At 39.3% G+C, this 24381-nt stretch overlaps 1 long non-coding RNA gene across 1 annotated transcript; it reads right to left on the bottom strand.

The window, feature by feature from the left end:
• Positions 1–6157: 6157 nt before the first annotated feature.
• On the bottom strand, positions 6158–11121 carry LOC146763487 (uncharacterized). Its single transcript, XR_002465237.4, has 3 exons — positions 10648–11121; positions 8414–8529; positions 6158–6774 (listed from the first exon to the last, which is right to left on the bottom strand). It is a non-coding gene; the product is annotated as an uncharacterized LOC146763487 (long non-coding RNA).
• Positions 11122–24381: the final 13260 nt, after the last annotated feature.

Raw genomic sequence — 24381 nt, 5'->3', positions numbered from 1 at the left:
CTAAATGAAAGAAAAAAAGTGAGAATCTTATAGGAGTGTGAGGGAGAATCTCAGAACCACAGAATGGTTAAGTCTGGCAGGGGCATCTGGGGATCACCTAATTCCAGCCTCTGCTCAAAGCAAAGTGAACCACAATAGGTTGCTCAGGTCTGTGTCCATTTGGGCCTTGAAGACCCTTAAGGATGGAGCCAACACAACCTGTCTGGGCAAACTGGTCCTGTTGTTCAATCACCCTTACAGTAAAAGAATGTTTTCTTATTTTAAATATTTTGTGTTTTCCATTCATTGAATACCACTGAGAAGAGCCCCATTCCTTCTTCTTTACTCCTGCCCTATAAGTACAGAACATGGTACATAACACACATTCACAAGATCCCACTGAGTTTTGTTTTCTCCAGGCAGAGCTGTCCTGACTCTCTCAGGCTCCTCTTATGAAAGAATCCCACAACCATCTTTTGATCCTTCACTGAACTCAAGCCCCTATTTCAATGTGCCTGTTGATGCGCAGACCCAACACTCCAGCTGTGTCTCTTCAGGGCTGAGTGACACAGAACATAATTAGTGCACTAACTCAAAGAGAAAAAATCACTGGTAAAACATATGATAATTTGATACTGGGGACAAACTACAAAATATATGAGGGCAGAGTGCTACTTAAGCCAAATATTACAAAAGATATTTGAACTTGGTGATGCCTAAGAGGATTCCAATCATAAATTAATGAGCCTAAGAGAAGAACTCAAGATCTTTGTGCTTATCGATTAGGACATGAGAAAAAATTATCTGCTTCTGAACTTTGTGAATGTGGCTAGCTCAAAAAAGTGGTAAAGAATGGTTAAATCATTACAAAGGCGAAGATTTTTCTACTTCTAATTGGTTAAAAATCTCTCCCAATGCATTCCCATCAGAGGATGCACATAAGTTGTGACCTGAGAGGACTGTAAGATATTAACATAATATGTAATTGCCTCCATGTGGAAAATCAATTACTTCCATAAAAAAAAGGCATTTGTTAGTCATGGTCCAAATGCTAAGACATAAATCTTCATATCTGAAAACTGAGGAAAATTGGAGGGACTAGAGGAGAACTGATGCTGTTTACCTATGGCTTCCTCTTTGAAGAGGTTAGGTGGAGTTCTGCAATTACACCAGAGTTCTGTATTACACTCATTACCCTACAGTACATGTACTCATAGTCCAAAAATGTCAGATGTTTCTAGGACATCTGCATGCTCCTGACCTCACATGTACTTTCATAGCATCCTGATTCCACACCTATATCTTTGAAATTTCCTTTCCCTGGCAATTAATGTAGCTCAGTTTTTGCTTAAAAAAAGAATGTTCCAAATTTTTAAAAAATAATAAAGCCTGGAGATTCTCATGCCAGGAATAAGAATTTGGTGATGAGCAAAGGAAATGAGTAGAGGTCTGTGCACACAGGATGTTGGAGACTGGAGGAAGGAATCCTGCAGGGAAGAGTTTCACCCTACTTTGGTTTGAAAGTCAAATACAGCTCCTGATCTGAATCATAATTAGACTCCTTCTGAAAGTTTAACTCCTAATTTCTGAATTGGATAGTGAATGCAACCAAATACGAATAGTGATGCCTCAACACATCCCTTATCAGAAGCAGAAGTAAGTAGCCAACAGTGCTTAAGAGCTAAATATTTAAGTGAACTAAAATAAGTATCCTCAGAATTTGACCTATCTCACCTGGGCAGGTAGCAGCAAGGCCATAATACCCTATATGTTCCTTGATCATCTTGGAAGAATTTATTCCTCAGATGTTTATGCTCCTCAGAAAAATGATTGGTATTCTATTTCTGTAGAAAACAATTTATGGAAGAAGTCCAACAATATGAATTTAAATTTGGCTATCTGCCCAAGAGTGATTTGGTAAACATTCAATCTTTTGTTTCAAGTTTCCAAGAAGCAGTTATATATAATTCAACAGTTCCCACTGTTGCAAGAAAATGGCAATAAGAATAAGCAGACTAAGCACTGAGTGCGGAGAAGCCCAAACTAAGAAACTTCACTTGAAGAGCTGAGTTGGTGGAACCAGACTGGACTAGCTACTGCCCAGGAAAGTGGCAGAAGAGAGTAAATTGGTTGCAAGGAGCCAGAGACAGATTTTTTGGGAGCACCAGGGTACCAAAAACCTGAAAGGAAAGGAGGGAAAAGCAGAAAGCAGAGCAAAGGGAAAGGTGTGAGAAGATGGAAAAGGGAAAAAAACAGTGGCAGTCACACCTAGCCACAGAAAGGAAAAGAATTGCTCATATAGGTAAGATTAAGACTGTAATATTAATTTTAAAGCTTTAGAGATTAAATACTAGCAATAATTTTAGCTAAAATATAAGTTTCCTAAGCATATCCTAAGTCTCTAAATTGGGAGAAAATAAAAAAGTTAGCCCACTGTTAAATGAGTGAAGGATTGCAATAGCAATGGTATTGAGGGTAAATACCAGTCCAGCAAAATGCAACGAGTGACTAATGAGAGCAGCTGTAGTGAAAGTCAAATGCAAGTAACATTTCTTCCTGATGAACCATTAATTCTATCCAATAATGACATAAAATTAGTTGTTTCTTTATTTTATTATTGGACTTCCTCATAACAGCCTGCATAATTTCTATTAATGTATAGGTTATCATGTTGAAGCATATGGAATCAAAGCTTTGTGGACTGGGAGAAGTGTTATTTTGCTGTGATAATAACACCATTCCTGCATAACTAGTCACTGATCTTTGTTCTTCTCATCAGCAAATAGACCATCTCTGTAACAAAAGTAAAGCTGAGGGATTTGAAAATGTCAAAATAGCAAGCAACAAAGAGCCCTTGGCCCATATAAATATTTACATTTGAAATATCCATTTGCTGAACTGAATATTTCAGCTGTTGAGGGCAGCCTGAATCTCATTACATCAGCTCCACAGGCCTATTGGTGCTCTTGCTTTGAAGACAAGAACAGCACATTTATTGTGCAATATGCACATTCCAAGCACCCAGCACACTTACAAAGTGGGTTGTATTTCAGCAATGCCATGTCTCTGCTATTCAATTTTTATGATAGCATCCAGACTCCACAGTTGTGTAGCTTTCTAATATTGAATACAGATCCCTCACAAGACAGCTGTCTTGGAGGGGTTTTTTGGTTTCGGATTTCTGGTTTGCTTTTTTTTTATTAAGAAGGAACAAAAAAAACCCAAACTTCTAGAACCAGCCTCAGCAATGTCCTGCCCTGCAAAAAATTCACTTTAATTCACCAGTTATTCTGATCTGGAGCTCCAGTGAGTAAAATACTGTCCTATAGTCCTATACTTGCAATTCAGGAAGATTAGTGCATGCAACCCTTTGTCTGGGTGCAGCCAACTGAGCCCCCACTTGAACCAGTCTTTCTCATGATCAACACATGGACAGACCCCTCTGTGTACAGACCTGGTCCTCCATCCTGCTGGAGAATCCTCATGCCCCTGTGACTTTGTGAGGGACCTGATCTTTATTGGGACAAGATTAGAGGAGAAGAGGAGGGAAGAATAGCAAGATGTCTTCCCACTTTTAGCCTTGCCTTGCAAAAGAAATACATGCAAAAGGCATCTCAGCATTTCTAGGAATGTCTGTATAAGTGCAGTGTAGGGAAATCTGCCAGGTCAACAGTCCTTGCACCCACTGCTCTGATCAGTCTTTTGCCTCCCAAAAAAAGGCTGGTGGCAATTGGCTGCAGGTGTAGTACAGCCAAATGTTCTCCAGTGGAGTCACCAGTCCTCCTCCATAGGTGTTGTCACCCTTGCTTCTTCCACTGGAGGCAGCCTAGCCCAGGATATAAAACCTATAAAACGGGAGAAGTCCAAGAGAGGAATGCAGGGGTTTTTTTTGGTTTTTTTTTTTTTTTTTTTTGCAGGTGTTTACTCAATAGAAAGGCATCCAAACTGGTATTTTTCATGTAATACAGTGTGGTTGCTTTCATATAATACAGTGAAGTTCTCCCAACTTCAGTGTGTACTTAGTGTTGAATACTCCCAACTGTATGTATATTTACCATCCCAACTCATTTGGAAGTGTTTTGTATAGGCTGCTTTTGTTACTTCTGTACATCTCAATATGCCAATTTGATAGCTGAAATGTTCCTGTGGGCCCCTTTTTAGTAGCTATTTGTCTGTTTCCATACACATGCTAAATATCACTATAAAGTGCTGTCTTCGTTTCAGAAAAGGCTTTAAACCAGGCATTACTGACTGGGTAACTTGATTCCTCAAAAGTCCAGCAATTTCAATTCTTCCTGAATATCCTGGTAAAAGATGGAGCTAAAGAAGTTTCCCAGGCCTCAGATTTAGATTGCATTTTTCTTGATCTCATGTTACTTTCCAGGATTTCTATGACAAATAAAGATTTCTTCTCCTATTAATATTTTATAAACCAAGAATCAGCTGTGTAACAGATCAAACCCAAGTTTAGTAGTCTATAAATGGTAAACTGGCAATATATGTGAATGCTGGCCTGACCATGATATTTCTTTTTTCTAAAGTTCGTTATAACCAGCATTATCACTGAATACATCTCAAAGGAACTCTGTGATAACATAACTGTCCTCAGAGATTTGTGGTGCAACGATGTGCCAGAACATGGAGTTCGTTTACAATGAAATCACTCTGGCTCAGTCTGTGCAACTATTAATGCTTTGCAAGTCTGCCTTGCCTGGGATGTAATGTACTACAAATAATTGCCTAATGTGCTTCAGCTTTGTACAGGTTCTGCGAAAATACTCTTTTCTTTTAACTGAGGTAATTTTTTCTCATTAACCAGGGATTTTTTTCCTCATTACCAGGGATTTCTTCTCATCACTAACTAGCTGATTAGAAGGAAATATACACTCTCCAGTGCAAAAACTGGAGATAACAGTGCTGTGATAAAGACTAAAAAGTGATGTACAACTCACCATAGTCACCAATAGATGACATTCATAATGTTTGTCACTGTTTCCAAGTACTTTTCTATTAAGCCATTACTTTATTTTATCAAAATTCAAGCATAGGAAATTTCCTTCACTTTGGCAATTAAGTAAGTTTTATTACTTATACCAGATGCATTGGGTATGAGAGTTAAAGAGCTGGCATTAACAAAAACATACAGGATACTGTTGGTAAGTGTTATAAATAAGTTTTAGACAAATAAAGGAGCACCTAAATGCACATACCTACATGTACATTGGCACACGTGGGGCTCCTAATGTACTCTGACACAAAGAACAATTTTGCAATTCAAAGGCTAAACTTTTTGAATCTACAGGCAGCTATTTGAAAGGTGTGTGTCAGGTCTGTAAAACCAAACAGCTGCTCACAGTTGGCACCTTTGAGAAGCCAGAGCAGGGGCTGCGCACACTCAGTTACACACGGCTGTACTGTCCCTCGTGTTTAGGCCCAGAGCAGCCCAAGGTGGAATTACAGGTTATAAAGTGCATTGTAGTAACTAGAACAGTTTTATGACACAGAGGCCAAGGCTTTTACAGCTCGTTGCCATTAATAGCCTGGGTTATGTTGTTCTTGACCTCTCTCTGTGGCGGGGCGCTGGGGCCACAGTGAGCTTTGTATCTTGCCCCTTGAGATGCTTTCTCTGGACAGACAGGGACTCCCTTGTGGAGGTGGATCAGGAGTCCTGCCACCGCCCAGCTTTCAGGTGAGCAACAACGAGTAGTATGTCTTCCAGCCTTCCTATCAGCCCACAGAAAGCTGCCAACAGCAGCTTCTCAAAGCCTCTGCTCCTTAAAATGGAGTGAATGATGGAGGAAATGGGTCTCTGGAGACACCACATGCGGGGAGCCACCTGCACAGTGTCCCCAGCAGGAACCTTGATTCTAGACAAGGTTGTCTGCTCATTGCTGCTGGTCAAGGCACCAAAAACACATTCAAGCCAGCTTACAACAGGATACCCCCATATATTGTCTGGAACCTTTCCCTCACAAGGACTTACCCAACTTCACTCTGATTAGCCTGAGTTATCTGGTGTCACATGTGAACATGAAAGGAATCTAGGCACTTATTAAATATGAATTTTCCTTCCTATTAACATAGTTCCAGCAATATTTTAATGCCATGTTGCCTTTAGATTGTTTTCCTACTGTAACATGAGGTCTCTCCTAGAGCAGATAGACACCACAGGAATAGATGAGTTTATGGATAACATTTATTTCATTATGATGAGTTGTCATCAGTGGTGATTTTCTGCTGAAAATGCCTACATTTCATTGTGAAACATTACCTCTAGTCCTTTCTACCAATAAAGCCAATGGGACAGCCTGAAGATGTACAGAGTAGGTTTGAAGGTATATTCAAGCATCAAAAGGTAGCTTTTTACTGCCAAAGAGAGCTAACTTGTGATCAAACAATTGCATATACATAAAAGAATATATTTAACTCAGTACAAATGAGCTGACTCTTTTGGCATACATGAGGAGGAAATTTGATAATTGACTGGTTTGGTGGTGAAATTCATGTCTATAGGAAGTTTGTCTGAGGGTTTTATTTCCTGTTTTTTACAATCCCTTTCTCATCCTGTCTAGTGTTTTTGCTCTCCTCTGGTTATGGACTAATCATCCCAAAGTCACAGTCATTTGCCTGAAAAACAATAGCTGGCAGTTATTGTGCTAAACTGCCCATTTTGTTATCCCTGCCACGATCCCTGGTGTTTTCATTTATTGCACTTGATAGGCGTCATCAAGGCTCCCATGCTGTTAGTCACTTTCCTGATCTTTCATGTTTCTTCTACTCGGGAAGCAGCTTTTCCTAGAAACATTCAAAGAGAATAACACCAGATTACATCCAGCACCTTGGGGTAATGGCATCTAAGATCCAACTCCCCCACTTTTTTTTTTTTTCTGTGTTTTTAAACTGGCAACTCCAATTAAAAATGTAAAAGGTTAGATTATTCCCCTTGTGCTCATACAAAGTCATTCCATGGAAGTCTACAGAACTAGTTATGAAAGAAATATTCTTCAGTTAGTAATTTTTAGCTGGCACATTCTAAGAGTCTGTAGAACACTGTATTATCATGAGCTGGAGTGTGTTAATTGGACGGCACAGATGTGTCCATCTCAAATACTGTGAGGTTACTGTGTGCCATCCGCAAAAAAAAAATTTGAAGGTGCTATGGGTGTGTCTATACTCAGATAGCCTTAAAGCACTGTTTGGGGGATGGATGTGCAGCTACCACATAGGAAAGGAGACCTTCCCATTTGTAGGGTGAAGCTCTCTCTTGTTGCTGTCAAAGTCCCTGGCAAGACTTTGCACAAAGTCTTGTGCAAAGCAAGAGAAAGCAGCATGAGAGGGTGCCAGTGGGTCAGTAGCACCCACATTCATGAGGCATCATCAAGGGTCCGTGCATGTGCTGGAACACATGTGCTCATTACTTTGTCTCGGTAGCTAGATTCCAGCCTTGAAAGCAGAGATTTGCTGAGTCAGTTCAAATCTAAACTGATTGGAACACTTGAACTTTAGTGTGAAAGCAGTGTGTAAAATAAGAGTTGGTTTCCTTAGGGGAAAAAAGTTTGAGGACATGGGGAAAAAAATCAGGTTCATGTCATTTCATCATACACCCTCTCTTCAGAAAGTGCCACAAGTTTTTAATATCCAAGCAGGAAAATCAGATCATGGATTAGTTTACATAGTTTCATCTCAAAATTTCACATACAGTAAACTGGATCAAGCGTAGCAAATGCTAAGGGTTTAAACTGCAGTTTATTTGCAATCCTAAAAGGAGCAATCTGATCCTAGCATCCCTAGAAGAAAAGGATCAAGACTTCAGTTAAGGTGCAGGCAGAATAATGAAATTTTAGAAGAAGAATTCAAGACAGATTAGGCTAATTTTTACCTCATATATTTTTTATGTGAATTTACAGGCCTTGGGACTGTCTTATGGCAAGCACAGAAATGGCAAGTACATGGACTAACTTTCATCTTTGCTACAAAGCTGAGAAAACAGGCCATTTTTAGTTAGTAATGCAGTAATAAGATATAACTTGTTTAATTTTTATTGCAGTTTATATTCCAAGCAACAGTGGGATACCAAACATTTCATTAGCATGCACCATAAAACAAGTATACATTTACTATCTTCCTCTACCATTAATGCTCAAAAAACTTTTCAAGTTACTGTTGGTTTTTTTGTGCCCAAATTTCCTAGGAGGTTATATTTGAAGGTGAATGGGGAGAACCAATGCCATAATTTTTGAATTAGGAAAGATTCTCGGTGAAAAAAATCACAAAAACTCTGTGGAGTGAGAGAGTATCCATCGTATCTTTCTCTTTCAGGCACAGATTCTGCCAGAAATGACATAGCTGTGAAACTAAAAGCTTAGCACAGAAACAGTTCGTGCACACCTCCTTCTTAAGCATATATTTAGTACGCAGTTAGGGACATACTTACAGATAACGAAACACAAGCAGCGGAGTCACCATCAGCTGAATCAGTGATTTCAGAGAAAGTGAAATAGTCCAGAAGGATAGGATATTTTAAAGTGAACATGCAGGCTTTCTGTTGGCCTTTTAATTGGAAAAAAAAAAAAAGGTTCAGCAGTACAGAGATACGCTTTGTATTTCACCCGAAGGAGAGGGTGAGTGGTATGGCTGTGGAAAAACCATAATCCTACAGGCTGGGAAATATTCTTTCAGTTCCACACTGGTTAAGCCTCTTTTTGATATAAGTGTAAATCATCTTTTGGTTGGGGGTGTTGAGAGAAGGGAAAATTTGCACCCAGCTTTCTCCTTGAGAATACACCAGTGCATTTGCTGTTAGGAAATGACTAAAATAAGCCTCTGCACATATGTCCTTAAAAACACTTTGACTGCATTCCTCTGTAATTATTAAGCTTCTTCAGAGTCTGTAAGCCAGTGAGAAAGGGATTAGAGGGGTTACTTTGTGCCTCTGTGCCCATAAAAATCCCTTGGCTAATGCAGCACACTGCTAGGAGCATCCTGAAAGCTTTCAGATAATCTCTGCCTCCCAGCCACCACCACTGCTGCATTCCCATTATTTCAACACATTCAAATTCCATGCAGTAATGTGGAAGCACTCCAACATGGAAACAAGATTCATAATATAAGTCACATTTGAAAACTAACCTGCCAGTTAGAATAGAGCAGCAACATGACTACACAATAAACACATCCTCAATTTTATGAAGGAATGACAACCAGGAGATGCAAATTGTCATTTACTATCTGCTAACATTTCCTATTGTCCTGGCAGTTCAACACAGGAATAATTTTCTGCACCTGTCATTGTAGGAGAGGTCAAAATAGAGCACCAACCCTGAACTGGAGTTGCATCTGAGTAGGAATACATTATAGCAATGGCAGAAGAGTGATCTTCTCCCTGTCACCATTCAGGGGATTTTCATGTCAAAAGAGAACTTGCAATGCTCAGTGATGTTGTACTGAAAACAAGTCATTGTATCATAGGCAGCAGTAACACAGGACTGGAAGTTATCTTCTGGGTCACAGAGTCTGTTTCTAGAGCCAGCACAGTATTATATAATGCCTTTCACTAACCCATCTGTAAGAACCCTAATTTTTTTAAAAGCAGCATTTCCTCATGATAAATTCAGGGAGGAATCCTGGACTGTGGAAAGGTTTGAATGAAGCACTGCTGTTAAACCCAAGAACAGCTGTAAACATCCAAAGTGAACAGCTTCCAGATCATGATGTTAAAGCAGAGAATCAACTGTCAAATGTGCATTAAAACAACATCTGCAAGACAGAATCAAAAAATCTTCTTTGTGAAGCCAACCATTTACAAATAGTTCCTGGATATACAGGAACCTTGCACCACTTGGCAGAAGTCAGCTATGAGGGCCATAGCAATGAGGGCCAAAACTGTGCCTGGAGGAGCTGGGGAGGAAGCTACTTATCATGCACTGCCTGTCTGCAAGCAGAGGGAAGCCCATATTCAGTTTGCAGCGGGTGCAATGAGGGAGAGTGGTCACCGTCAAGGCAAGCTGGTAACCCAGCTTCAGCCCTGGCTCACTCCCTCCCTGCCCCCTCACTTTTGCCTGTATCCCTTGGCACATCATGTCAGTTTATCTTGGTCACCATCTGTGAAGAGCAGATAATAACACCTCTTGCTGCATGTCTATTTAGGTTGTAAATGCCTTCAAACAAAGACTGCTTCTTACCATGTTTACCATCAGTATGTAGTGCATGGGCTCAATCTTTTGTATAGGTCTTGGTCATTAATACTCATTATTATAGTACTGGTGATAAACACAGTAATCATTCAATATGCATCTAACAGTAATCAAGCAGCTTAGGCTTTGTTTCTATCCGAATAACTATCCTAAATACAGGAGGCGCAGGGGTTAGGAGCACAGTGCAGTTCTGCTTTTTGTGGAAGGGCTGCTGGTGATGTCTGGCTGCACAGAGGACACAGTTTAAAACACAAGCATGCAACAAACACACAGGCGTTCAGGCACTGATCATATCTGACTATTTAAAACTATCATCTTCTATGCACTCTCCCTTTGCAGATTATCCTTCATATGAAAACTTCAAAAATAAAATCTCTGAAATACTATTTTATGACAATATCACATGGCAAATAAGCAAAGGACATGCACTACAAACAAAATAGTCCATTATTTTTTCCCTGATAAATTCACTCACCTTTTTCACTTTAAAAATAGTAAATGCCCAGGAATACCAATTCTTCCTCATTCCAAATAAAGGATTTGATGGATCCATGGTGCAAAGCAGAAGTTAAAACAGTAGTTAAGAACTGCAGTCAGATCCTAAAGCCCTTTGGCATTTGAATAAACTCTGCTGACACTGCTTGGCTAATTTTAAAACTGATATAGTTTTTTTTTTTTTTAATAGATGAGCTCCCAAGATTATATATTTTAAACATGAAATCTTTACTTTTCTAGTAAAGTGCGTGTCATTGTTCATGGGCAAAGAGAAGGAAGTTCTGAGCTAATTTTTAAACCCTGGGGGATATCGACAGCCAGACAGCTGCTAAGGCTTTTTGCTGGATCCCTTTGCAAATTCTCCTCAGCTATTCATGGCCAAAACATGTCATGTGCCAATCTAAAATCATGTTGGAGGAACTGGTGGAAAGGGTCTCCTTTTTCATACTCCCAGCAGGCTTATGTCAGAAGGCTGTGAGGGATAACCATTGCTATTTATAGATAATCCCCCTTTGAAAGGTCACCCTTCATTGTGTGCTCATTTCACCCCATAGCTGTCCAAAAATCATTCTCCTGCAGCTCATCCCTATTGAGTATTTTTTTAAGCAGATAAAAATGAAATAAATCATGCAATAAAGCAGAAGATAGTGTTTGTTTTACAGCTGACAGCCCAAGCAATGCATGCCACTCACGTTATCTCCTACACTTTTAATTACAACATAGGCAGGATTATTTTGATTGAGTTTTTTTTCACAAATTCACTATCTTCATCCAGTAGCAGGCATTTAACAGGTTGTATATTCTTGATAATAGGACTTTTGGGCACTGAATCACTTCCTTTATCTTGAACTACTCATGTGGAATCAGTCACTTAAAAGTCCAACAAACTGCAGCTTGCAGCAAGTCAGGGAGAAGAATGGCACCTGCTCTGCAATTCTCATCACTTCTGATTCTGAGAAATAGAACAAAATAGCTCCCATATTATGAAACTAAGCTTTCATTCTTTCTATGCATTTGAGTGGTCATCCTGAGCTAAAAGGATGTCTGCCTTTCCTGCTTTCTGCTGAGATGCATGTTGGAGGAAGCAAGTGGAGAGATGACAGCACTGAGCACTAAAATAAAAAAAGCATTTAATAGCAGAAAGAAAAAAGTGTATTTTTATCCAAAGCAGTGCACAGCAGTACACCAACACAGTGATATTTTCTTTATTTAAACACCATCAAAGTTAAATTAACGGAAATAAGAAGACTGTCACTGTGGCAAGAGATCGATGCAGAGAAGAAGAAATATGGGTAGGGAAGGGAGATAAAACAGGGTGAGGTTTTGTGGAAGAAGCCAATGTCACCTGAAAAGAAATGGGCAGGGCATTTAAGTAATGACTTAAAAGCACAGAGATAACGCATAAGGTTTAATTTCAAAAAACTCTCTTGTGCTGCTATCCTTCTTAAAAGAGAGGTAAAGGCAATGAGTGAAACCTTCTTATCACACTTCTGAGAGTGGGCAGACAGGGATGTGAGTTGGCTTTCCTTGGGATCGACAGTGCTGCCTTTTGCAAAGCTTTATCATCATGTCAAGCAAAATGGAGCATGATACTGCCAGGAAAGCAAAACAGCTTCAGGTTATGAAGGGCTCTGCCAGAAGACACTCTTAGTGCTGTTATTGTGTCTTTTCTCCTGATTAAATTTTGAGTATAGATGGCAGGATTTGTTTCACAGAAAAAAAAATAGCTAGACCGCTGAGGTGGACAGGGGAATTGGTGATCTCACCCCAATGAAGCTTATTCTCTAATATATATTGCAGCAGCTTTGTTCTTGCTATTAAATAAGGCCTAGCTTAGAGGCAGTCTTTACATTCTTGAACTGTTTAAACAATTAAATCATTCATCAAAGCAGCAGTTGCATTAAAAATCAGAAAGCACTAATGTTCCTCCTAAAAAGAAATTTAAAGGATTAAAGAGATCATGTTTGAAGGGGACAAACAGGATTATAGTTTTTGGGCTATTCATGTAAATGATTCATCTGCAGAGAAAAGAAAATAAAGAAAACAAACCAGACAGTAAATATCTGATCACTGGATGATGATTTTTGTCAGCTTCCACGGGGTAATTGTAAAATTTCTTTATGGACCTCTTCCAGTGTATTTCAATAGGCATACAGGTTTAACTCAGCCATATTTATCATTTAAAGTGCTACTCTGGATATGTGTGGTTGGAATTTTAAGTTTAGATAGGGTTCACCTCACCTAACTTGCAAAATTGAAGCCTCTAGTCTGAAACTGTCACCATCTATGTTATTTGAACAGACAGAGCAGAGAACATAGTTCCTCTAGAGGGTTCATCCCATCTCTATTCTACACACTTTATTTTTGATTATGGATTGAGAACAGCCCTGAAGAAAATAGCTTGGGGGTGTTGGTTGACGAAAAGCACAACACAAGCTAGTAATGTGCACTGGCAACCCAGAAAACCAGCCATGTGTTGGGCTGCACCCAAAGCAGCATGGCCAGAAGGTCAAAGGAGATTATCATGCCCCTCTGCTCTGGTTGAGACCATGCCTGGAGTGCTGCATCCAGCTCTGGGTCCTCCACACAGGAAGGACAATGGATTAAGTTGGACCAAGTCCAAAGGAGGACAGCAAAGATAAGCAAAGGGCTGGAGCACCTCTCTTAGGCTGAGAGTTAGACTTGGTCGGTATGGAGACCAAGACTCCAGGGGTCAGGGCTTATAGTTCCTTCCATTAGGAAGCCTACAAGAGGTCTGGAGAAGGACTTTGTACAGTGCCGTGTGGTGATGGGACAAGGTAAAATGGCTTTAAACTGAAAAAGTGCATATTTACATTAGATATAAGGAAGAAATTCTTTACTGTGAGGGTGGTGCTAACCTGAGAAAGAGTTGCTCAGAGAAATTATGGAATTCCCATCCCTAGGAATGTTCAAAGTCAGGTTGGATGGGGCTTTGAGAAATCTGGTCTAGCGAAAGGTGTCCCTGTTCATGGCGGGGGGGTAGGATCTAAATGGCCTTTAAAGGTCCCTTCCAACACAAATCATTCTATGATTTAATTAATCATCCTTTTGAAACACTTTTAAATCTTAGTTAGCTACAGAGGGGAGCATACAGGGCCCTTTGAGAAAGCATTTGTCTCTTAGAGGGCTGAAGTGCCATCATCTGTAATCACTATTGAACTAATACATCAACACATCAAGGTTGCTAGCATTTTGTATCTAAGATGAGTGGGGAAAAGGATTCTGTTATGTTCAGTGTCCCTTTGCTAAACTGAAAAGTTGAGATGAGAAGAGAGGTGAATTCTCTCTCCTGCATATTTCCTGTAGAATCAGAGTTCAGCAGGAAGGAAATGTGTTCTGCTGTATCTTGTCTTGCCTTCTTACAGATTGAAGGAAGGAGAGAACAGACTAGAAATCTCTGAATGAAACATCAGACCAGTCTTAATTTTGTCTGAATTAGTCCTGATTCTAGATAACTTATTATTGAGAAAACTATTCCTCATTGTTAAGTGAAGAGCATAGCTAGAGAGTTTATCATAAAATGTGTCATGATCCAAGGGCCTGTGTAACTACTATGAAGGCCTTGTCTTTCCATTTGCCAGTATAAAGCTTGTGGAAGATTTTGAAAGACAATTTTAATAAGGAAAGGCATTAAGTGGCACCCAAACAAATAAATGTAGTCACAGGGAGGCTTCTTCTCTCACACTGTCTATCTCTCACTCTAGAAGGTTTTTATCCAAAGTGGGTGCTAGTCATGGCTTCAGGAATTATGTCTTCATCTTGCATTTCCCTATCAAGAGATCCTTACAGACAAAGGAATCCCAACTAGATCCCCAGGATAACTTTGTGAAGCTAGCTAGAAAGCTACTTTACATGGTTTTGCCTATGTTTAATAGTAGATGTCTTCTTCCATTGGAGTAGTAGAATGATAGCATACAGGTGATGTCTCATACTCCAGGCAGTTCTTAGTATACATTCCACTGTTTCAGTATCATTTTCCACTCAATCTTTAATATCAGTAGGGTAGGAGACCATTTCTTTTAATACTTACTCCAAATTGTTAGCAGCCACATCACTTAGGATGCATAATTGTAAGACTTTTGTTTGTCTTCATCTGATGGAAGAAAACTGCCTCAGAGACCTGTAAATGATGGTTGAATTTGAGCTGTTTAAGCGCCCAACAGGGAGTCCTTCTCTAAAGAATACATACTTGGTTTCTTGGTGGGGTACAGCAAAGTTTGCTCTTTCTCCAAAGTGAAGTACATTTTCTCCCTTGCCCTAAGAAATGGAGAGGAGTTATTTAACTGAGAACAGCATAATTTCTGGGTAACACACCAATATTTCAAATGGTCCAAAGATTTCCATACAACTGTACTTCTCAGAAGGCAAGCAAAGTCAGTCTTCTATTACTGTCAGTTAGACTCTACTGTCAGCTGGAATCACCAGTGCACTGTAGATTTTGGCATAAGTAGCACCAAAATATGCTGATTGTCACCTAATTGAGAAGGTACATCTAAAAATTATTGGGTTTTTAGCCTTTTGCAGATGATTGCTTTGATTTTTTTTTTTTATTCTACAAGTATTTTGGGCTCTTAGATTCACCTGTTTTGATATTTTGTGCATCGCTCTGTCTCCACTTTTCCTTCTCCCGTGAATCAGTTAGAATCTCAAATATGGAATTGTTTCTTAATTTATTCTTTGGGGTTAAGCTGTGATTTGGTTTTTATCCTTGAGCATTACACCAAGTCTTTGGCCTTTTCAGTTGACACCCTGATGTGGGCACTTGACATGCTTTCTGTCATCACATAGGAGGATACACAAGACATGATTTTACACCCACAAAATTCAACATACACACTACACTTATGCTATGATACAAGGTTGGCTTTGTCTGTCTATGTCACCAACAGGCTATTAGAAAACTACTCTTACAGTAATTGCAAATAATTTTCATTTTATCATAAGATTTCTGTTTAAGGAAAGGATTACTTTATTTTAAGCCCTGGACCACTTTAATTTCATGCATCCAGCCTTAAGCATACACTCTGCTGTCCAGTGCTGAAAACAAGCAAAGCAAAAAAACCTGTCTTGCCTTGCTGTCATCCTAACCATTTTCTTTTGATCTTTCAGCTGGTGGGATATGGAGGTTGGGGGGGGGGGGGGAGGGGTAATTGGTCCTTAACAAAAACAGACAAACAAATTTTTTTTAAATCATGATTTAACAATTTCCTAATGTCTACCTGATCTGTAGGTCATACATGATATCTTATTTTACTATTTTATCTTTCATTACATTGCATCTTAATCATGGAGTGGAAGAGATGTCTGAAGTTCATCTAGTCTAATCTCCACACACATTGTGATAGGTTCACCTGGAGCAGGTTGCACATAATCATGTCCAGGCAGTTTTAAATATCTCCAGAAGAGATACCACCTCTCTGGGCAAACTGTTCTTGTGTTTTTTCACTTTCAAGGCAAAGAAGTTTTTCCTCATAGTCAGATGGAACTTCATGTGTTACAACTGAGGCCCATTGACTGTTGTCCTATTACACCATTGAAAACAGTCTGGCCCCATCCTCTTAACTCCCTCTCTTTAAGATTTTCTAATGCATTGATACTATCCCTTCTCAGTCCTCTTTCTCCAGGTTAAACAGGCCCAGCTCCCTCTGCCTTTCCTCATAAGACAGATGCTCCTGTCCCCTAAACACCTTTGCAGACTTCTGTTGAATTCTGTCCAGGAATTCCTAGTCTTTCTTGCTCTGAGGAGCCCAGAACAGGACACAGCATTCCACATGTGCCTCACTAGGGCTAAATAGAGGATCACCCCTCTTGACCTGCTGGCAATGCTCTTCCTGATGCACCCCAGGATCTCACTGGCCTTCTTGACCACAAGGACACACTGCTGGCTGATAGACCTCTTGTTGTCCACCAGGACCAGGACCCCCAGGTCCCCCAGGTCCTTTTTCACAGAGCTGCTTTCCAGCAGGTCAGCCCCAGCCTGTGCTGGTACATGGGGTTATCTCTCTCCCGGTGCAGGACCCTGCATCCGCCTTTATTGAATTTCATGGGGTTCCTTTCTCCTTAACTCTCCAGCCTGTCAAAGTTGCTTTGAATGGCAATAAAACTGTTTGGTCTATCAGTAGCTTCTCACAATTTTGTATCATCAGAACACTTGATGAAGGGACACTGTCCCTTCATGCACATCCTCAATGAGCTGAATATCTGTATCAATTCTCCACAACAAGCCTGACAACTGAAATTTAAACCTTTGTTTTTTTCCATGTTATGTCTCAAAATGCCTTTAGAGTGTTGGGAATGTACTAGCAATTTTTAAAGAGATCTTCTTGAAGTGCTTTAGAAAATATGCCAGACCTTGAGGAATTTATAGATTTCTACTATTTTTAATATGTAACCTCATGTATGCACAAGGCTGAACTATGGCCTTTATTGGTACAATTTCAACAATCGTAGGCAGCACAGAACAAATTGGTGGTATCCTGTATTTCTATAAAGAATACTCTCCACTTTCCTATGGAGCACTATGAAATGGAGAAAGGAAGAGATAAAGTTCTTTACATTTTGTGCTGGCAAGAGGTACAAGATCACAGAAGCCAACTTTTATACAGACTTTAAGATTATGTGCAAGAGATATAGAGTTTCCCAGTTGACTTGATTTTACCACCCATTGTGATTTTTTTCCCCTCTGGCTTCTCTGCATAACATTAAGCAGCTCTGTAATAAAGCTACATGACTACAAAACAATAGCTTCAGTCTGCCTCTGTACACTGTGGTTGCCAGCCACCAGCTAAATGTGAATCCTTCATGTCATTCATAGCTCTGCATGCTTTGAAGAAGGACTTATTTCAAGACTGACGTTATTAAGAATGGCAGGTCCCATTTTTAACCGTCCATCCATTTGATGATGTTATTTTTTCCATTGCCCTATGGAGCCAAGATTCTGCCCAGTAATAATGTGCAGTACTGCTAAAATTTAGTTTTCCCAATAGTGTCATGGTCACAGCAAACCTAGAGGAATAGGGCGATCTTTGTGCAGATGTGTGCAGGTCACACCTCTCTGCCACTCTACTTCACCTCTGTGTGCAGGCAAGGTAAGGAAGTATGTGAGACTTGACAGCACAACTCTTACTATGACATTTGTGTCAGTGTCTCTACTAAGAAGAACTGAATGGACAGGCAGAACAGAGGGTGGTATGACAAGCTCATCATATACATTCACAAACAAAAATAGGGAACTGATAGATGTAATATTAGGTTTAACAGCAATCTCTCTTTATAATAAGAGGAACAAAGTAGATGTTCAGCTCACTAGTAAAGGGAACTTCTACTGTACCAGTAAGATATTGTTTTTAATAGACATGTCTCTGGACCAAGAGAAAGAAGATCCTCTCTGAAGTCTGATCTTATGAAACACATTAAAGAAACTGGAAGACTGAGTAAGTATCTAGTCCAGATCAGATACATTCATCCTGACCCTCTGTGGGCTTATAGTCACATTAGCAGCTGTCATCCTCATTGGAAATATTTTCAAATCAGTGACTAACCAAAATAAATTACTATCGTGAGTAAGCCTCAATGAACAGAAGCCATAACATCACACATACACATGTGAGCTGAGGAAAGTGGCCATTTGCATTCTTGTTTGTCAATAGGGAGCCAAAGGCAAATTCATTCATCATACCTATAATCAGATTTCTGCTCTGAGAGAAGAGGAAGTGAACTCTAAACTTCCTAAGTTTCTTCTTTACTGTAGTTACCACCTAACACAGCCATCAGCACTTTGGAAGCAGGGAAATTTCATTTTGTGCTTCAAGGCACAAGTCTCCAAAATATAATGCCTCTGGTCAAAAAGTGCATTCTTCATCCCAGCAACTAAAGTTGTGCACAGCCATTGCTGAGGATTATTTTCTTGGAGGCTTTTGCCTCCAACAGTATTCAGGATTGCACAACACTGGTCTGCAATAACATGCTTTTGCTTAGGTATCTACAGCATGTCCTGTCAGTTCTGTAACTAAAGCAGACACCAATCAACAGCAGGAAGAAAAATAAAAATCTTGCAGAAATGACACAAGCAAGTGGGAAGAATTCAAGACAGGGTTTTTATTCTACCTATCTTGTTACCTAATTTTATTAATGTGTTGGTGGTTTACAAGATTTGACCCAGACTTGTCACAAAAGAGTAATGTCATAAACTTGGTCCCTGAGTTGGAAAGCTTTTCAGCAATATTTTTCTGTTATCACTTCAGCAGCTCAAAGTAGTTAACATCTAATTGAACTTTCTATAGCAAAGAACCAGATTAAAGAAATATTGCACCAAGGACTGAAACTCTCTCTACATGTCTTTTTTCTTTATTGACAAATTACTGTGATGATAAGTACCAGCAGATATATCAGAAAGCATTTGAAAGAAGGAAAATGTTATATTTGCACAAATTTTCATTCTGTTTAGTGTCAGAAACCAAAGGAAAATCAGAGGTAATGGAAGTGAGTACAGCTGTTGTATTTATTTAGTCCCATGGGCAGTTCCATGACAGATACTCTTGTAAGTGCAGCTTTTGCACAGCATTTCATGTTGCCCATGGAGCTTCCCAAACAGACTTTTTCTCATTCAGCAATTTTCAGAATCAGATCCTTACCCATTTTCACATTCTACCTTATAATAAATCCCCTGTTATAATGTTTTGTTAACACACTAGTAAATTAATTGAAATGTGGTCTGCTTCCTCTGTGAAGTACTTGATTCATTCCATGCACTGAGTTCATACTATCTTATTCCTCTATGTGTATATATTAATTCATGGACCACGATGCTAACACAAAAATTGTTAGAAGGAGAAAATTATAAGATATATAAATATAAACTTAAATCCATATATGTGCCTTGGAAAGGCTTGTAGGCAGTTTTGTTAATATTTATGAACTCAGGGTTTTGTTTTTCATCCACACAACTACAGCCACGAAGACACCTTCAGTGGCACTGGCTTTAACCAAGCCCATTCCTTGCCTCCTGCCTCTATCAATTTCTTGTTAATCTTACAAAATGATGCAAGGAAAAAGATTGGTCATTCTTGCCAGCTGCTCACAGCCTGTTGTCAGTATTCCCTGATGATTAATATCTTTGCACTAAATTGCAACTCTGTTAAATCTGGTGCAGTAAAACAGAGATACAATATTAGAAATAACACTTGGGATGTCCTAAGTGTATAAAATAGGGATTGCATTTCTTAGAGCTGGGGCTGATTGAACCAGTCAAATAGCAGGAGGCCTTAATTTTCTGGAAGCCCTTGTTACACTTTAGAGAGAGGCACTTTCACGGGTGGTGCTATGCCGGGATGAATTAAACATCTAATTTAGAAGGTAAATTGCCAACTAGACTTGCCTCCATCCTTTTTCAGGGAGCCATCTGCCCACTCTTTTGCTTTACACTTAACTTTATCTAGGGTGAAGTTAGTTAAGATCACTCTTGTCTTTCACAAAAAGAATGACTGAATTCAGAAAATTCAAGAGCAGCACAGATCTATGCAAGACCTAATTTTATCCCAAGAGACTGAATAAAAAGTATTCACCTACATTTCTACAAGATTTTTTTGCTAGAGCTTTGGAAATATCTTGACAAAGAGCAAAGATCTTAATCACATTTCAACTTGCCTATGCCATTCTAAAATGATAGATGTCTTGACACTCTCAAATAGTGGAATATTCTGTTTGGTCTTAGTCATGATTATTCATAACACACTGGAACAGACATTCAGTGCCCTGTACAAGGAACCTCCTGGAAGAAGCACAGTGCATGTTATTTACTGATGTAAAGCTTACATTTCTGACTGCCACAGTGTTAGCAAACTGATTTATCTGTCCTTTGGGAAAACTCTGGGATTGGATTTGAAAGGTCACTGATATCAGTGGATGTCTGTGCCACATTCTGAAGTACAAAGAGCAAGAGATTTTATGGAGGATTAGAAAGGAGTTGTACAACAAAGCTTTGGTAATCATATCTATGCTAGCAGAAATATTCTACATAAACTCTTAACATGCTGTCTGTAGACTTACAATTTGTACAGAAAAAATAGAAAAGCAAGAGATAACAGGAGTAAATACTGCTTCAAGTCAGCACATCATCTCTTATTCACCAGTACAGAGACTCCTGCACTAAAGACTGTAGCTGTATTCACAACCCTGGGGAGTTTTGCCTGTGAATCATCTGGCAGCTTTAGGAGCTTGCTGGGAAGCACAAGAGGTTTCCTGGTGTCTCAGGCCCTCTTCATGAGGGTCTGGTAGTCAGTGCCCCCTGGGAGCCAATCTGGACCTGTGAGGGCTGCAGGCTTTGTGGTGCCATCCACTGGGCCCCCCAGCAGGTCCCTCTCTATCTTTAAACATTGATGAGACAATGCAGCAGGAAGGACCTCATGGAGAGGTTCCTCTCTTGTTTATCACTGCTTTCTTCCTGCTGAATTTGCAAGTAGGACAGATGGTGATTGCAAGGTGACAGACACTTCAGGTGGCACTGGTCTCAGCTCAAAACATCATTCAGAAAGAGGGAAAAAAAATACACCTATGTTGTTCACACTGCTAGGGACCATATCTTGAATTGACTCCTATTGCTATTTGTGTAAGAATTATAATTTGGTTGTAAAAAAAAAAAAGAGGCAAATAAAACAAAAATATATATGCTGAAGACAATGGGTTTGTAGTATCATCTTGATTATCAGGAAAACTCAGGTCAGAGTCAACAGAAAATATCTGTTAAAAAAATCTGCTTTTGAAGGGTGATCTCAGAACAATGAGTTCTAATTCCAGGAAACAGGCTAAACAACCTCATGTCAGCTTCTTTGTGAAGTAAGGCACAAGCTTGAACACAAAGAGTGCTCTAAATAAGCTCTGAGTTCTGTCATTTTAAAGGAATGATCCTACACTAAATATAAGTGCACAGATAACTCAAAGCTATTTGATTTTATCCAAAAGACAGTTGCTGTTTGAATAGAAACATAACCATGAATGACAGCTGGGAAGCAAGTAGATCAGAACTCCTCTCAGCAGGTCCTCCATAGCTTGGCCAATCTGAACAGTGTGGGCTGTACCCATGGCAAATTATTTTAGTCACCAGACATGGAAGAATACAAATGGTAGGATTTGTCTTTTGTCTGATAGAGGGAATAATTATTTTTTTGTGTCACCAAGAAGGAGGAGTTCTCAGATTTTCCTGTATTTTAGAATTTACAGGCCACTGAACATCAGGAGTTCTGAGATTTTATTCAGTGAGATACACAGCAAGCAAATGTTCTACATAATTAGAATTGTATGGGAGTTTTGCTTAGTTATGCATTTTGAATGTTCTCAGCATCGAGTAGAAGCAGTCTATTTTTCCTTCTCACCTACCATGACGTCCTCTCTATATACTCAGTGGCTCTATACAATTCTTCCCAAGATTCAGCAGTGTCCTCTAAACTTTCCTTAGACATTTTGAAAAATATTTCTCCAACACAATTACTAATGTAAAACTAAGGGCAAAAGTTTTCATTATCTTTAGTTAATGGTAAAGCCCCCATCAAACAATGCCATTGTTTCCCATTAGACAACTGTGGAAAAGTATCCCTACAGGACAAAGAAAGATTTCCCTTCCTAATGAGACCAAAGGAGCAAAGCAGCTGCTGAAACAGTATTGCACCCAATGGATCTGAACTACATAGAGAAATTCTGCACTTGAGGAATGCAATCCATGAAGCAGTCCTGCAAATCTCTGACCAGTGTCATCTTCTTGAGCTTTAACATGAGGGCATGTGTCACAAGATCCCAATCATCCCAGCCTATGTCAGTGTCAGCAGATCTCTATAAATTTTACTCATCTGCTAGACCCTTATTGTATAAGTCATTGAGTTCTGCAGTTTTCTAAACCTTTTAGCTTTTAGCTTGTTTGCCCCTACATTAAATGCAAGATAATGTATCTGACTGTTTAAAGGTTTTATTGTCAAGACATAAAACTTTTTACAAATTATTGTCTTTTATTTTCCAGGTTGTAAAGTGTTTGAATAAGTAAATCTGATTTTATTTTACCTGATACTACTGCTCCGTGACTAATTTACTTTTATTATGTCATAAATGAACTCCATGACCGTTTTACTCTTAGTTCCAAGTGCATTTTTTATGAAAGAGGTCTATAAAGTTTTGTTTGTGGAGCAATAACACTGAACGTGTTGGCATAAGTTACAAAGCCCTAAGTGGTCTGGGACATGTTTTTTTCTTTGCTCTATCTTTTAAGTCATTGAGTTCACCTGGAGCATTTCTGTTGTCAGTTCCAGTTCCAGTAATGGACAGGAAAGTATTTGCCAGGAAAAATGCTCAGTTCTAGAACTTGTTTCAGCTGGACTGCTAGTCCTGCTAGACTTTAGGGCACAAAGAAAAGCATTTTTGTGTTTCTTCATAAGAAAATTCACATACTTCTTATCTTAGGAGACTTAGTGGGGAAATTGGTTACACCTGAAGTTTCTAGAAGGCTTTTGTGCTCATGAATATTAATTCACTTCAAGATTTTCTTTGCTCTAGAATAGTTGGTAATACGTTGTGAATTATTTCTTAGGTTTTTTTAATGTAAATCCAACCAGATGCTTGGGCAGTGGTCACATGTTTTACAGATATGAATGTCAATAAGTAATAGCTGTGAGTGCCTTTCACAGTCAAGGTTCAGGAATTGTCAGAAGAAAAAAGGTAAAAACAGAGTGAATATTTTGACATTGAGAGTTTTTTGGCTGATGTCATAGCTTTTCTTTTCCTCAATATCCTCTGAATTGTTTTGTGGTATTTCCTAATAAACTATGTCAGTACTGTAAGTAATAGGCGCCATTTTCGGCAGAACTTTGAATGGATTTTGCAAAGAACATACTGGTTACAAGAACACACCCTCCAAAACTAACTTCTATTCAAAATATTTTACCTTCAGAGTCCAGGTACAAGACCATGAACTTAATAAAGGAAATTTTATACTACAGATATAGCCTTCTGCTGCTCTGTGCAAATGATCCAAGAGCAGACATGGACACTTTTACTCTTCATTTACAGCTGTCCAACAAATACTCCCTGTGAATGCATGTCAGGCTACAGGTGGTTCATGAACTATTCAAGTGTCTTTGAGTAAGTGCTTCTCTCAAGGCTCTGACTCATATTCACTAAGCAAACAGCTGTAGTGGCTAAGACCTTACTGCCTCTTCTCCCCCATCCCAGCTGTTTGTTACTGACCCTTTGCCAGAAATTCTTGCTCCCGTTCCAGATACAGCAAAACCTGCTGCACCTCAGCTGCTCCAACTCATAATCTGGTGTCTTACTGCAAAACAACTTCTATTGCTCAGTTAAGCTCATGTACAGGGCTGTAAAATGGAACAGCTGAGGTGCGGTAAAAGGCTCTATTCTGCCAGCTTTTTAATTGGGAGCTATATCTTCTTGAAAGACATGCTGATTTAACTAGTTCAGCAAGACCTACCAGGGCTTGCCTGTCAGTATTTCCTGACCATGTATTGGCACTGCATTGCTTTTAGGTGTCTAAAAACATAAACAAAGTTAAGAAGTTTTGATGCATGTAATATCATCAACTATAGTAACAGCACACCATTTTACAGTTTTTTTAACAATCTGCATGGTAACTACATATATGAGTATGTTCACTTAAAAAGTACAAATTCTCTACTCTTCAAATAAGCAAGGACCT

The sequence above is a fragment of the Lonchura striata genome, chromosome 1A (genome assembly GCF_050655825.1).
Source record: "Lonchura striata isolate lonStrDom1 chromosome 1A, ASM5065582v1, whole genome shotgun sequence".
Taxonomy (NCBI): Eukaryota; Metazoa; Chordata; class Aves; order Passeriformes; family Estrildidae; genus Lonchura; species Lonchura striata.
This window is presented reverse-complemented; position numbering and strand designations above follow the sequence as displayed.